Source organism: Mytilus galloprovincialis, chromosome 10, assembly GCF_965363235.1.
Source record: "Mytilus galloprovincialis chromosome 10, xbMytGall1.hap1.1, whole genome shotgun sequence".
NCBI lineage: Eukaryota > Metazoa > Mollusca > Bivalvia > Mytilida > Mytilidae > Mytilus > Mytilus galloprovincialis.
In genome coordinates this window covers 76,770,485-76,787,819 of record NC_134847.1, presented here as the reverse complement: position 1 = coordinate 76,787,819, position 17,335 = coordinate 76,770,485, and the positions used below count along the sequence as shown (strand labels likewise).

Genomic DNA, 17,335 nt, shown 5'->3' with positions numbered 1-17,335 from the left:
TTTTTTCTTACAATGTACATGTAGCTACATGAACCAATAAAAAAAATAATAGTTTGTTTCTGAATTTTTAATTTTTATTCCAAATTTTAGTCTTGTGTTGGTTGTATACATTGTACATGTCATTCCAAATGTTTGTTTTCTGCCCTATAATCAGCTGGGCAATTTGCGCAATTGTTTCTGCATCATGTAGTTGGTATTGGTAATGTTTTCTACTCTAGCTCAGTCAATATAGTACACTGGATATGTAGGATGGCTTGTTTCAAGCTAAGACATTTTCACATATATGTGGTTAAATTTTCGGAACACGAAGTGAGATTTTTTTTCACACAACAATTTCTTTGAAAATTTAATACTTTGAATACATTAAAAAACTCCATAGTTTTACATATTTATACTATATGATCCTCTACTTTCCAGATCAACACAAATGGTAAAGCTCAGTCACTTGTTCAAAATGAAACATGTTCAATATCACTACAGAGACAATTTTTGTTTACACACAACTTTTGTGTTCCTCATTTGATGGCGCATTAGTTCCTCATTTGGAGGCGCATTAGGAATATTGACCCAGCTGGTATTGTGTTGGTTTCAGATCTCTGAAAAAAAAATCATAAATTATAAAATACAAAAAAATAAATTGATCCCAACTTATGAATTACAGCAGTTCTTAAAAATTATCCTGTGTTTAAACATAATCAATATTTTTTCTATTGCTGGTCCTATAATAAACTGCAGATTCATAATTATTTTGTGTTGTTACTGAGATGTTTGTATCTTTGCCAATTATACACATTTTGATGATGTATGTTAGAAATTTTACACAATTTCAACAGTATATAATTATTCATAACTTATGATTAACCTTTGCTCTTATTTAAAAAATAAATTTGTTGTTAAATTGAACATGTGTTAATAAAATTATGTCTGTTCCAGAAAATACTATGTCCGCCCCTAAGGGACAGCCCTAAGCCCTTTTTAAAAAAAAAATCCCAGCACCGACAGAATTAAAAATTAATAAGAACAACACTCCCTTTGCATTTTGGTATTTCATACACAACCACCCCCAAATAAAATTTAAGAGAAGAGCTTTTACTGGGGGAGAGGGGACATAATATTTTCTGGAGCAACCAGTGGTTATTTTACAAATAATAATGAGTCGAAATAATTAATAAAGGAAGTTTGGTTTCACAATATTGTCATTTTTCAATTAATTTAAGATATGCAAAGGATTCTACCTTAATAAATTTAGAATGTACATCGATACAACAAGACCTCATAGCATATGCCAATGAACGCAAAGACCTCATAGCATATGCAAATGAACGCAATCTATAAAATCAACAAATTATAATTTGATAGATAAAATTAATATAAGAAGAATGTGTCCATGAGTCACAAATGATCTTATCAAACTTAATTTAAAGGACATATCTAGAGAACAGTAAAACAGATGCTCTCCAAATTCAAACTCTGCGTTTTATGATAATAAGTGTTGTGTATTGGTTGCATAACATGTGGTTTAGGCAAACTTTAGATAACAGAATCCAATTTTGAGTTCAATGTACATGTACGTACGTACAGTACAAGAGTTAAACTATATGACTCAGTTAAGGAGGACATAAAAAGAGCTGATCAACTGATGTTTACCTTTTTAAAATCTTGGTCCAAATTTTTGAGCTGGTGCATGCTTAACTGTAACATGGTTACTGCAATGATTTCCTCAACCTCAGACACATTGGATCTGTGGATTTATGTACAAGACTCTGGAAAAAAAATTAAAAATACATTCAATTATCTTTTATATTCTTCTGTCTGTTTCATATAAAAAAAGAAGATGTGGTATGATTGCCAATGAGACATCTCTTTACAAGAGACCAAAATGACACAGAAATTAACATTTATAGGTAACCGTACGGCCTTCAACAATGAGCAAAGCCCATACCGCATAGCCAGCTATGAAAGGCCCCGAAATGACAATGTGAAACAATTCAAACGAGAAAATTCACCGCCTTATTTATATTAAAAAAAATGTATGCATGTTAGTCCAACAAATCTTTAGGAGAACAAAGTGACAAATTTAAATGCATTCCAAAATGCATATGTTTTATGATTGATTACATTGTTTCTGATCACATATTTAGTGATTGTACATGTACATTTGTAGCTCGTCATTGATAAATATGTAGATTTCATACTATAAATTGTACAGAAAAAAAGATGTCCCTATGTACTCTTTTTTAACACCTGTAAACTGGTTTTACCCTGAAAACAAGAAAATTTTACCCAACTTTCAAGGCTACATTGTAGATCCTAGTCTAAATCATTATGACACTTTCAAGACTTGGAAGGCTGTTTTTTATTTTTTTCTGGGACGCCTTCCTACAACGACCTAGTCCCATTACGACAACTTTGATGGCTATCTTAATTTTTTTCTGTGACGCCTATATTTTACATCTTTATTGGCACAATTGTCTATTTCCATGTCAGACACAGTGATACAATGATTGATCGTTTGTTGCTCAACATCCAGTGGCAAATATTTCATGCATGTTAGCGACAACCCCCAGTGATATATGCAGTATTATCATTAATAGGCTGAGTTGGTAATATGCCAAGTTTGAAATGTGCGGAGTTTGTAATGGACCCAGATATCTAAAGTGCTGAGATGTTTGGTATCAGGTCCGTTTGCGCCCAATATACTTTCGCACCCTACACGTTCGCACCTCGCATGTTCGCACCCAAGGTCCGTTCGCACTCTACACGTTCGCGCCCAATTTTAATTCAAATTCCAGTTTAATAATTGGAAAAACATGATTGTTGTTTTAATTGCTTCCGTGTAAATACTGAATGTATTTATAGCTTGGTATGAGTAAAAGATTGAAGATTTTAAATGAAAAACACAAAAGATAATTGTTTTTAACAGCTTGGTCCCTTTGATCTGAAACAATGAAACAATAAAATATAGCAATACACTATTATAACCAAAACATGATAAAATTTATTCAATACACCAAAAAAAAAAAAAACGTAGTCAGAATCTCACTTCATTTTGAAACAAGTCAATGAAACAAAGTTATAGCAATACACTAACCAAAACATGATTAAGAGTTATTCAACACAAAATAAAACGTTGACAGAATCCCACTTTATTTAGAAAGGAATATTATTTTTTTTAACAATACACTATCCAAAACATGATTAAGATTTATTCAACACAAAAAAAATGCTGTCTCACTTTATTTTGAGACAATGAAAACAATTATACTTATAAGAATACTACTTGCCAAAACTTGATAACAAAGTTATTAAACACAAAACCAATTAAAACTGGCGCGAACATGTAGGGTGCGAACGGACTTTGAGTGCGAACATGTAGGGTGCGAAAGTGAAAGGGGGCGAACATGAGTGGGTGCGAACGTGAATGGGCGCGAACGAACCCGGATTCGAGATGTTTAGCTTCACATTTTCTGATATTGATAACATGGATAAGACTTTTATGCTTCAATGATTATCAAAACATAACAGAGCAAAAGACACTTGTAACCTTAATATATAGGGATAGTAGCTCTTGTCACAGATAGAAAACAAGTACTTGAGGCTATGCACCCCTCCCCCTTTTTTTTACTTTCTACAGTTATTACTTATTATTAATTGCATATATCTTCAGAAACAACACAAGTTAGTCAAGCAATTTGATAAATGGATTCAAATAACACACATTATGGCTAAAATACCTTGTATCAGTGCAATATATTGACAGTATAAGAAAAAGTATCATATTTCAACACGGTCACGTATAACAGACTTAAAAGAGGCGCCCAACACGGTAACAGCTGTTTTATTTTCATCAATCAAACTTGTTTTTATCATGGAGAACCTATTTGGTGAAATGTGCAATCATTATTTAACCTTTTTCTTTGTTCTGGGTTCTGGATCAAGCTAAATTTCCACTGCAAATTTCTCACTGTTTTCAAAAATCAAGCGGCAAAAGTGCGCATGCTCAGACTTTTCATAGTATGCAGCGGTAAAACCCCGAGTACTGCTGAACGTCACACTAATCAAATCGTAAAAATCCAAGTGATAAATGATGACAAAATTTTAATGATATATATTAGACAATAAATATTCATATAAAATACATATATTAGAACATTAAAATTGGATTTGTAATATTTTCTTTGACATCTTGGTGCAAATTATGTCTACGGGAAAAAAGGGGATTTTTTTTTTAAATCGAAAAAATCGTAAATATATTCTAGTGAAGGTGAATGATCGATGTATCCAGGAATACTCATTATGACATACCCCAAAAATTCGTCCAATAAAACCAGATTTTTACAATGTATTCACTACGTTCTTATAATGTCGATGTTACGTCGGATTATGACAGTTATAAGCACGTTGTCACAACGTAATAAAATGTTACGTCCTGACAAGGTACTAAATTTACGTGAATCCGACGTAATTTTATAACGTCATCTGTACGTCTGCATCCAACGTTGGATTTTTACGTTCCCACAACGTTGGTACGACGTAAACTCACGACATGACGTTCAGACGACCATTAACCGACGTCGGGAGTACGTCGTGTGTTTACTGGGGAATAAGTTTTGTTTCAATTTTTCAGGTAAGGTTTTAAGCAATTGTTTTGAAACCATTTACGATTCCTGTAATAAAGAGAAAAGTTATATCAGAAAAATGTTTTATTTTTCTAAATGATGTCAGATGATTACTTGAATATGATTTTTTCGTATTTTGTGCGACATGTTTTGGTATTGTAATGCGGAAAATCCTGTAAATAATAAATATATAAACAAAAACGTAAAAAAAAAACATTATGTTAATTTGTACAAAAACACACGTCCGAAAACCTACTCTGGGTTAACCTTTAAAATTAATGCTCAAATTAGAAAATTTGAAAGGTTTGGATATGTATAAGAGTATTAGATACTAAGAATCGGACACGCAAAGTGTTCATATGATGAACAATAAGATTTCCCAATTTCTACCATTAGTGAAATTTCAAAAAACCCTAATCCTTAATAATCAATACAAAGTACAAATTCATAGACATATCTTATGGTACCGGGCAACCAGGTCATCAAGTTGACCGTTGAAGTGTAGCTTTGATACCAGTATTTTATTCCGATAACTACTGGAGAAATATTATCACGAAGAGACTATGGAAAACTCGTCCACTATAAAGTAATGCGTATTGCTTTAAATATTTTAAAGAATTGACCAAAAGCAGCATTTCTATCAAAAAGCAATCAGTATGTTTTACATGAAACATTATAAGACGTTGTCACAATCCTTGCAAAATTTGATTCTGAGTTGTGAATCTCTTTTTTCCAAAGAGGAAATCGATAGATTTAGAATTACCACTTGAAAAGGTAAATAATGTATCTGTCGGCAATGAAAAATAGTTTGCTTTAATGTAAACGATAATTTACACTTCAGTTATATATATTTGCTCTTCCGTCAAGAAAGATTATGCTGTGGACACACTTTTCACTTCTTTGTAAATCCAATACTGTAATTGGCTAGACTCGAGCTATTCATAGTTGTTTTCGGAGATTATTTAACATCTCACATCATGAATGAAGGAATCAGAAAAAATGAAATCCTGTAAAAATTATATTTGTTCAGTTGTAAAACGAATACTCCGTTTTTAGCTTGAAATACAACAAATGTATCTTGCATACAATACTCAAAGATCTTGACGTAGATTGCGGTGGTTAATTTATCCAGTGGAATATTAAGGATCACAAAAAATCAAGCTGTGACTTAATCTGATTATTTTTTAGTTGGGGGCTATACTTTACATATAGTAGTGAACTTGTAGTACGATTTAAGTATTCCAGAAATGGATTACATCGGCAATATACAATCGATAACTAATAGAGATCTACAGTTCCAATCATAATAAAGTTGTCTTTCATTTTAGGTGTGGTACTACATGGTATTACACGTGCTTTAAACGCCTTCTTTCTTTTTTTTTCGACCCACGCAGTTTTAAAGCATGAACTATTTACACGTAGCATACATATTACACAATATTTAAACAACGTGTGTGCATTTACTGTAACAGTTTCTTGTTTAATGTTGAAATTTTTATTTTATCATCAAATTTGGAGCACTAAAATCAATAATTGACGGTAAGTGTTTCCAACTACTATAATTTCTTTTTTAAAAAAGCGTTCTTATAATGAAATGATTTCATTGATTTTTTGACAATACAAAATCAATCTATTAACTATTTTTGAGTTTTTAAATAAACGGCATTATTTCTTTGTTATAATATTAACACAAAAGTCGACCAAAAAGAGTAGACAATTGTACTCTTTGTATAGTAAATGTATTACCAATACAGTTACTTCAAATAGGAAAGATTTCATTAGTTTTGTCATTAGGATTTCTTTATAATGTCTGCATTATACATTGACTAGTTACGTAAGGATTAGAAGGTCTATTGCATTTTGCTGATTACTCTGGATTGATTTATTTCGATTGAATACAGGCATACTTAATGTTTTGTTCTTTGCTAATCCTACATGGTACACATTATATTATTTCTCCACATTTTTGCATCAAGCGATAGAAAAATATTACATTTGCTTTACCTTTACATCGAACGTAGGAGAGGCACATGTAATGCTTGGTCATGTTCAAATGTCATTTGAGAATAACGTGAAGGGAGTCATCTTGATTGAAATGGGAATATTCTAAAGGTTTCTGCGTTTGCGAAGTTTCTGTAGAATACGCTCGAAAAGTAGGCTTTCCAATTTGACGTAAAAAAATGTTCTGAAAAGCAATGGTTTTAATTTACGAATGAAATATCAATTATTGAATGCACAAGCAGACAACCCATATAACTTATCGCTCTGTGGGAATCTGCTACCTTTACCCGAGCTTTTGACGAACTATCTTCGTTATACAACAACGTTTGCTTTGTGAAGTAAATCAATGCAGTCGTAAAACGTTAACTTTTTTATTTGACTTCCTGTGATGTGTAGTTATGAAGGCCAAACAGAGATAAAACCATAAAGACACTTTGATACATCGTATGGTGTTGAAACTGTTTTCGTTTCATAAAATAAAGGGTTAAAAGTGTGCGATTGATACCAGAGGGACAATCAAACTCAGAAATTGAAAATATTTTAGGTCGATACAAACAAAAGTCTACGACAAAAATAGATATTTTGAAGTGTGATTGATTGATTGTTGGTTGCTTTACGCCGCATTAGCACAAAAAGGCTATATCGCGGCGAGAGTTAATTCGAATATTTTTACAATTTAAAGCATATTTTTAAAATAAGACAAAACGTCCTTCAATATACTAGAATTCTTGACTAAAGCAAATTGATTAAATACAAATAAAAATCAACAGTAAAATAACGTGATAAAAATTAAAAACGATTTAAATATAATAACAGTTTTATATTCTATAATAAATTCCAATTTCTTTTAAAAATGCAACAATATTTGTAAAAGGAACATTTTTGAATAAATCATACATATTATTGACATTGAAATGCTTCTTATGAATATCAGCAAAGTCAATACAATTAATTAAAACATGTTTAATAGTATACTTGCAGTTGCAAGGAACACATTGTGGTTCATCTTCATTTTTTAAAAGATACTCGTGTGTTATTCTAGTATGACCAATACGACATCTAGTAATAACACACTGATCTTTTCTGCACATAATATTATTAAAAGGTTTGCCTAAATTAGGTTTAATTTCATGCAATTTATTATCATCTTTTTTACTCCATTTATTTTTCAATATATTAAAAACATATTCTCTAATATTAGATTAAAAATCAGTATATGGTATATCACAGTTAGATAGAGGGTCACCTAGGGCATTCTTTGCCTCAAGGTCTACAGCTGTGTTTCCAAGGATTCCAACATGACTCGGAACCCATAGAAATATTATTTCTTTCAGAAGAATTTTTAAATTCCTCATTACATATAAAATTTTGAGAATTGTTGGGTTTTTGATTTTAGTATTTCGTATAGCTTGTAAGCATGAAAGTGAATCCGAACATATAATAAATTTGGATTTATCTGAAAAAGCAATAAATTTCAAAGCCAAAATTATTGCTTCCGCTTCAGCAGTAAATATGGATGCATCAGATGGCAAACGGAGAGTTGCAGCTCTGTCCCTGAAGACAGCAGCAGATGCAACTCTGTCACCATCTTTTGATCCATCAGTATAGACAGTTGAAAAATCTAGATAATCGGCTTTAATTTCAGCATAGTGTTGCTGAATTAAAAGAGGATTTGTTTTATTTTTATTGTGTTCACGGAGATCAAATATCATTTTTGGTTTGGGAAGGTCCCATGGAGGACATTTGCAAGTTTTAACTTTTAAATTAATTTAAATCAAAAGAAGCTAAATGTGGTTTTAAACGTATACCTAACGGAGGAATTTTATTTTCATGTTTTGCAAAAATATCTTCATAAATCGGATTAAAACACAGCTGTAGGCAGGATTATCTGAATAGGCTTTTAGTTTGACAGCATATTGAAGTCCAAGCTTCAAACGTCTGTCAGAGAGTGAGTGCTCATCAGCCTCTACATACAGACTCTCATATCAGAGATCTATATAAATTAAGTAAAATGTTGCGATCAGCACCCCAGTCAGTGCTGCCGACAACTTTTAAAATAACTAAAGCTTTTAAACATCTCGATTTTAACATTTTGATATGGGGTAGAAAGGTTAACTTTTTATCGAAAATTAACCCAAGAAATTTGGTTTTATCAACCATTTTAATTGGGTTGCCGTACAAAGTGAGTTCTGGATCAAGATGCAATTTCCTTTTGTTACAAAAATGCATCCCGACCGTTTTTGACGTGGAAAATTTAAAACCATTTTCCGAGGCCCATTTTTCAATTCTTCCAAGACATAATTGTAATTGTCTTTATATGTTATTCATATTTTTGCCTCTGTAACATATTAAAAAATCATCAACGTACAATGAACCTTAAATATTACTTTTTAAAACTTCAACAAGGCTGTTGATTTAAATACTAAATAATGTAACAGATAAAATACTGCCATGAGGGACACCCATCTCTTGATCATACAGATCAGACATGGTCGAATTAACTCTAACATTAAATTGTCTGTTAGAGAGAAAATTAGAAATAAAATTAGGCATATTGCCTTTCAACCCCATATCAAATAGATCTTTTAAAATACCATATTTCCATGCAGTATCATAGGCCTTCTCAAGGTAGAAAAAAGACCGACACCACATGTTCATTTTCTCGCAAAACCATTACGGACAAATGATTCGAATCGAACAAGATGATCAAGAGTACTGCGGCCCTGTCGGAATCCACACTGGATATTGGTTAATAGCCCATTGGATTCCAAGAACCAAACAAGGCGATCATTGACCATCCGTTCGAGTGTTTTACAGACACAACTGGTAAGAGCAATTGGTCGATCATTAATAGGATCCGTATTATCTTTACTTGGTTTTGGAATAGGCACGACGGTTGCAAGCTTCCAGATTGATGGTAAATCACCAGATTCCCAGATGTTATTCATGAGCTGCAAGAGAGCTTCTAGCGAGGAATCTAGCAAGTGTTTTAAGAGTTGGTAGTGAATATTATCAGGCCCACAAGCTGTGTCGTGAGCTTTTGACAGAGATGTTTTAAGTTCTTCAAGAGAAAATAGTTTATTATAATTTTCACCATTTTTTGATTTAAAGTTTAATTTAATTTTTTCTTTTTGTTTTTTAACTTTTTTAAAGTCTTCCCTGTAGTTGTTACAAGAAGAAGATTTCGCAAAAGTTTCACCAAGCTTGTTGGCAATATCCTTTTCAGATGTTAATAAATCATTGCCGTCTTTCAAATGTTTTATAGTGGATTTAGAATTTTTACCTTTTATTTTGTTTACCATATTCCAAACTTTTGTCATCGGAGTGCAAAATGTAATCCCCGAGACAATTTTTTTCCAGAATGTTCGTCGGGCTTGTCTACAAGTCCGCCGTGACTTAGCGCGAAAAATACGGAAATTACTCAAGTTTTCCGTCGTTGGTTGTTGATTAAACCGTCTTTCAGATTTTTTACGGTCACCTATGGCTTGATCACAAGCGTCATCAAACTTTTGAAGTGTGAAGTTTCAATTTATCTGTAACATCATTTAAGCTATTTAAGCTACGCCTGCGTATTGAGTATATATCTCCTAGTTGACACGATATTCCAGAGGTTGTATTCACTATCTTCATTTGCCTAATATAACAAGTCTGCTTACAAGGAAGCTACTGAAATTTCAAACGTTTACAGATATTATCAACAGTTTACTGATCGTTATTTATTATCCGTTCAAAAGTGACAACGGATATGTTCAAATTGTGGTAACACATTCCCGTCATATTTTGCCATAGTGCCCTTGTGATTTAAACATATTATCATGTGTGTACTTGCATGTGCAAAACGATGAGTACCACATGTGAAACATGACTTAAGTAAGCTTCCGCTGCACTTGAGACCATATTCGATTTTTTGAGGGATTCATATTGCTCAGTCTTCAGTTTTTAAACTGAGGCCTGTAAACTATTGTCAGTCTTTTCGTATTTTGAGGATATTTTTGTCATTTTTCTACTTTTTTTTACTGATACGTTAATATATCTTTTGATATCATTTGCCTCTCTTTTACTGTGTATTGTTACAATAACAACATATTATTATTCCAATTTAGTGTCAGTCTTATGAATGTGGTTTGTATCATTCTTTGTCTTTGTGCTGTAGATTTTAGCTTTGTTTTCCTTGTGATATTTGTTTGCTGTCATCTGAAAGCAACTGTAAATGTAAAGCAAAATTATATCCGGGTGAAATTTGATCCGGAGGAAAAAATGTCACAGTAGTTGTTGTTATTTTTTTATCCGGAGGAAAATATTTCCCTAGGATATGTTAACTTATTGAATAGTTATTAGAAAAAAACTAATCCTTTAAAAATACTATGAAATAATAATAGTGTATTTGAAATAAAGCGTAATTGTTAAAAAAATGTTTTATGATGGGAAAAAAAATTCACAAATTATCATTGAAAAAATTTCCTGAAATATTCAAGTCAATATCATCCTTTTAAAAAGAAAATTATCATGAAACATATGGAAAAAAACTAGAAGTAATTTCAAAGATCGTAATTGTGAAAATAATCTCATGATTAAATAAGGTTAGTGAAATACATGTAAAAGTGAGTTCTTTTCAGAAATCTAAATTGAAAAGTAAGGTAGAAATAAAGTTATATTACTACTGTTAACAGTAATGGAAGAATTTGATTATGATCATATTTTTAACTATATAAATAGTTTTGTCTGGGTACAGAGATGTAGTTGTTGATTATATGGAAATCAGATAAATCATAGCATAACAATATACTGGAACAAAAGCATGTTTAACAGCTGGATAGTATTTACCTGTGAAATGTTATCTGTCTTATTAAATCAAGTTGTAAATCATCATTTTTATATAAATGAATAGATAAAAAATAAGATTCAAGGAAAAATTTCACTATGAAATAGATTCAGAAATATATTATATTAATATCTTTAAAATATAAATTGCTCATAATTACCTCCCTTTGATAAATTATGCAAATTTGTTCTACCTTTGTGAAACATTTTATAATTATAGTCAGGTATATATTGATTGTGAGTAACTTACATAGCAGTTAATGGGACTCTATTTCACACGGTTCTGTGAAATATATTACGGCAAATATATACCGATACATACTATCCGCATAACACAGATAAATTTTCACTCCTCTGGAAAAATATCAACCTGTGAAATGCCATGCCTGGAAAAAAATTACCAGGACAAATTATCCTCAGGATAATATATCACAGAGGAAGAAATAAACCGTTACATAAACACATACAACGCAAAGATTTGACAAAAAAAATTATATTAACAAATACAGGGGATCATGAATAAACGAGATTCTCTACCCACCTTTTATCTCCGGTATTTCCAGAAGTATACCCTCCATTGTAAAAAATGCATATGTTATGTACTATCTATCATTCGTTAATCATCTGAACCTTCTAAGATCATTAACCCTATTGTACTCTCTACTGCATTGAATAAGTAGAGCAGCTAATGATTATCATTTTAGAAACTTTCATGTTTTTATCTTGTTAAAAGATGTTCCCCTGTGTTATACATAAATGTAATATCTATCATGTAGTTATATAATCATGTGATAAAAGTAATATCGGAAAAACCAAAATATTTCCTGATTGCATGCTTATGATGAATATGTCTGTTACAAACTTTTTTTGTATATAATCAATTTTATCAAAATTGTGGTCGAAGTTTCTTTATGTAGAGAATTTATACATAATATAAAGTTTTACATCAGTTATGTTAACCCCAAATTGGTTTCTCTGATTTATAAGAATAGGTGGTTTAATCAAAGACTATTGTCGATGAATGTTCTAAAAATCATATTATCAACAAATGTTTGGACGTGCTTTCAAAGTTGTTTTAACGTTATACACTTTTTCGTAACATTTTTCGAATAACGTTGATTATAGATATACAAGCTTCGTAGACTGCAGTTCTGCATTTATCATCAGCTCAGTAGTCAGTACTTCGGTGCTTACCGATTAATAACTAATCTGTTTAAAATTCGCAAATTTTTATTATCGAAACTAATAAGATGCTAAAGTTTTAGCTCCCTAAGGCATGACTTGAGGCATGACCAACATATGGAGCGTGATCTGTTTACCCTTTCGGAGCACCTGAGCCCCAAGTATTAAGTGGGTTTCGTATAGCTCAGTTATGCGTTTTTTAAGTTGCCTAATAGAGGTTGTTGTAGAAACAAGATGTTTTATTAGATTTTTTTTAACCTAACTAGCTATATTAAATCTGTCCTGGTTTTTGTTTTTGTGCTATTTAGCGATTTGATAAAATAAGTTACTTTTTAACTGATTTTTATACTGTGCTCTTATTTTGTACTATTTTACCACTGTCCGGCCGTGCTAGGGGAAGAACTTAAAACCAGTCAACATATATAAAACTGTCAGTTTTAGCTGTGCCTGTCCCAAGTCAGGGGCAAGTAGTTCAGTGTGTTTGATGCATTTGAAAAAAAGGTGTTGTATCAATGCCTTTGAAAAACTAAAAAGACAGAGCAACAATGACGTGGATTTGAATAACTATAGAAGATGCTGCTTCCGTAAAAGAATAGGGACACATATACCATGTGATAAGCATTTTAGGTTTATGACCCCTTCTGTAACCATTTTTGTACGAATTTTTCAAACTTCAATTGTATCAAAACTACAGATATAATGAATAATAGAGATAGGATATTTAGTACATATACCAAGGGGAAACTTGATGGAAAGCATAATGATTCATTGTTTCATTGCATTTACTAGAAAAAGAGTACTTTGTGGCAAATAAACCAAGATTTTTATAGAAAATCTACAGCCTTTAATACAGAGATTTTCGTTATAAAATTTGAAACATAGATTAATCAGTTGCTTTTCTATGATGTGCTAGTGTTCATGTTTTACAAAATGTTCTAACCAACCTGTAAATTCCAAAATACCTCGCGCTGAGTCACTAAAGTCGAGGGCACCCTATAAGATGTACTTGATTTGGTCTATTTTTTTTTTTTTTTTACCAATCACCATATTAATAAACTTGTTTTTAGGAAATAATGCTAGCACTGCATGCAATAATCCTATATCTATCAGTCATCAAATTGCCAAATATGAGAGTACAAGGACAAAGGCTGTGGATTTTCTATAAAATTTTATGTTTAGCATTGAATAAACAGAAACGTACATAATCCTTAATCAACAATAGGATGAAATGAGAAGGAATTCAAACAATAAATATATATAAACGACAGCAACAGCCTGTAACATTAATAAACGGGCTTTTAACATTGAACAGACACGTAAGAGCTACTTGGCGTTCAACCATCCCAATAACCTAGTATCGTAGTCCGAAATAAAAACATATAATATATTTCAGTTTCAAACGATTGTTGTGACGTCATTCTATTGTTGTACCCGTTCTTTATTTCAGTTACTGGGCTATCATTTACCTGTAAGAAACCATTATATTACCTTCAACTGTCCAATATTTTTAAGAATAGCCCTCATCTTTTTTTTTAAATATTGGACAGCTAAAGGAAGCATACCTTATTCTAACAGTTAAATGATAGTTTAATCACTGAAATAAAAACAATCTAGTAATTGCCCCAAATCTTTTCATCATGTGAACAAAAATAAAACCAAAGAACAAATGACAATAAAAAAACAACATTTTATTCATTTCACCTTCCACTCCAACAATTTTGTGACTCATCAAAACGGTTTAAAAAATCGCTTTCAAATTCTCATGTTTTGGGGTTGTCTCTTTAAACATTGGTTGATAATGATCGTTGTAAGTCTTATTTTTGTTGCTTTTATGAACTTGTTTTCAAAAGATTTATTATCTTCCGTCTTTGGTTATAAAAATTGAGCTCTGGTGTTGCTCTTATTTTTCCTGACATTATGTTCTGCTACAGTTAAAATGAAAAAATGCAATAAAGTAATGCTTCAAATGTTTGGTAGATCATGCTACAATACAACGATCATAAACAACCTAAACGTCATTCTCTGTATAAATTGTACATCTAGAACTTGCTTCATGAACTAGGGATCTACAATAGTTTTTATAATTTCCCGGATTCGGCGTTTATTTACAAGTTGTTATTAGTTTAGTTATATATTATTGCTTAATTATGAATATAATGCAACACTTTGCTTATGAACGATGATAAATATGGGAAGTAGAATAAAGGAAGACATTATCGCGTGTTATCTGTAAAAGAAAAAGCAATCGTGTGGCCGATCCACACAATGTTCGTAGTGATAGTTTTATAAAAGAAAAGAAATATTTGTTTTGGCAAAAGGAAATCGAGAGACAAACATATTTTACCGTAAATATAAAACAAAACAAGGGACATCAATACAAAAATAAACGAAGAAAGAGCGACACGGCCTTGCTACCACTTTATTTTGAATTTGTTCGGTCGGCCGTATTATAATCAAAATATGCCATGTAAATCTCAAAAAGTAATGTATTAAGAAGTGACACATGAATTACCTTACACTATCAATCGTTATCTAGTGTTAATGTCTTGTGTCTTTTCAACTCATTTATGTGGAAAAACGATACATTGTCAAATAACCTTGAAAGCCTATAGTGACAAACATAGCTGTTCTACTAACCGAGAATAGTAATTTATAGAACAATAAGGCTCATACCATTCAACAAAATCGGGTTTGAAACGTTAGAATCAAAAATGACTGTTACCTATATTAGTAAATGTGATTAAGTGAAAACAAGATGTTGTCTTTTAGTTATGCCTTTTATGTACCTTGTCTATAAGCTTCTGTGTTTGTCTTTCGGTTGAATCAGCTATTTGCTTTAATTTATACTTAGTAAGATCATGTTACAATGTCGACTTTTGTACCCCATTTTTTGACGTTTTAACATATAACGTCTGTTTGTTTTATTCACGAATTGCTTTCAATATGATGGAATTTTATGAGACTGTCATATAAGAGAGAGGTTAAATCAACAAAGGATTAGGTCAGGTAGGGGCCGATTTCGGCCTCAAATTTCAAGTTCATCTGACGAAAGATTTTAGACAACTTTGAAACACTTAGGTGTCTATTTCAGTTGATTCAATTAGTTAATGTGAAAGATTTTAACTGAGGCCACACCAATTTAATTTCTTGTTCTACGGATTTTTGGACTCCAAAAATTGGGGCGAGCGAGCGATTTGAAAATTTTAATAAAAAAATATTTATTTTGCAAATTTTTTAGGCGAAGCTTGAAAAGTAAAAGTAAAGGCGACCGATTATATTTTTTTTTTTTTTTTTTGTAAACATAAAATAGTAGGTTTTGACAATATTAAAACTTGATTTATCACTTATACTTTGACATTTCTTTAATTTATGAAGTATTTTTCCCTGTTCACCAATAAATAATTGAATAATTAGATTTGGTATATGTATGTGTGCCAATTAATGAGACAATTCTCCATCCAAGTCATAATCAGGTTGGGAACAACCCCTTAATTTTATAAATATCCTTTTTATGAGGGGTCAATATAAGTTACAATATATTTTTTTGTAAATAAATTTTTTTAGTACAAAAGAGCTCATATTTTCCCAAAGAACTATATATCTATCTGGTATTAAATGGTCAAAACATGCCCAAGAATTTTGTAATATTCCTGGACTTAGGCCATGTTAACACATTTACTTTAATATTATTCAAAATAAATAATATCATAAATAATATAGTAATGTTGTTTAAAATTATTTACATATGATGTATTTCTCCTCTCTTTTAGTTAATTTGTTTAAGTTCTTCAAAGGATTTGTATACGAACACTATGCAAATCCTTGGTATTTCTTCAAGTTTCTTTTTTACAACAGTAAAATGACCCCATATGTGCCCTTCTGGGGGATAATAGCAAATACAGGTCATAGTACGTACGACAGAGCTTTGACCCAGACCAAACAGCAAGCAATAAGGGACCCCAAAATTATAAGTGTACACAATTCGAAAAGGAAAACTGACGATCTAATTTATATATATACAAACGGGAAAATACCAAATAATATTTATGAACATCAACGAACGATATCTAACTGCTGAACGACAGGCCCCTGAATCAATCAGGACAAGTGCATAAATTAAACATGCAGGGGGTATGGATAGTTTTGTATCGCCAGCATATTGCAGTTGAAGTCATTTCTTTCCGAAGTTCTTTGAAGTTTATTTCTAACAACGAACATATTTTGATAGGGAATCTAAGTAAGGGGGAAGGAAACCAATGTTTTGTTCTGTACAGGTATTTTCTTCTGTTTTCTATTTATCGGAGCACTCCCATTTGGGATAAATGGGTTTCATGTTGAATCAAATATTATCACAGACATTGACACAGTGTACTTGGGTGCTTATATGTTTAAAATCGTTATAAATACATGTTAGATTGTAATTATAAAAACAAGTGCAATTATCTGTTTATAATATTTACAAAAAAAAACGGTACGGGAAATGGACACGATTACATTTCCGGATGCGGGAAGCGGGAATATAAAAAAAATAAAAAAATTCTGCTTTGAAAAAAATAGGTGCGGGCGGGTCCGTCGAACAAGGAATTAAATTGGTGTGGCCTGATTTACTCATTCAAAATGCTCCGATTATAGCTTAAATATGACAAATATATCAAATATGCAAAAAAATGTCACTTTTCAGACGTTTTTTGTCAAAAATGAAAGTGGCCGCA

At 31.5% G+C, this 17,335-nt stretch overlaps 2 long non-coding RNA genes across 4 annotated transcripts in view; one reads left to right on the top strand and one right to left on the bottom strand.

The window, feature by feature from the left end:
• LOC143048426 (uncharacterized) overlaps positions 1 to 17,335 on the top strand; it is a 314,127-nt gene that overhangs the window by 226,032 nt on the left and 70,760 nt on the right. The window lies entirely within an intron of this gene.
• On the bottom strand, positions 52 to 2,092 carry LOC143048425 (uncharacterized). Its single transcript, XR_012969821.1, has 2 exons — positions 1,648 to 2,092; positions 52 to 596 (listed from the first exon to the last, which is right to left on the bottom strand). It is a non-coding gene; the product is annotated as an uncharacterized LOC143048425 (long non-coding RNA).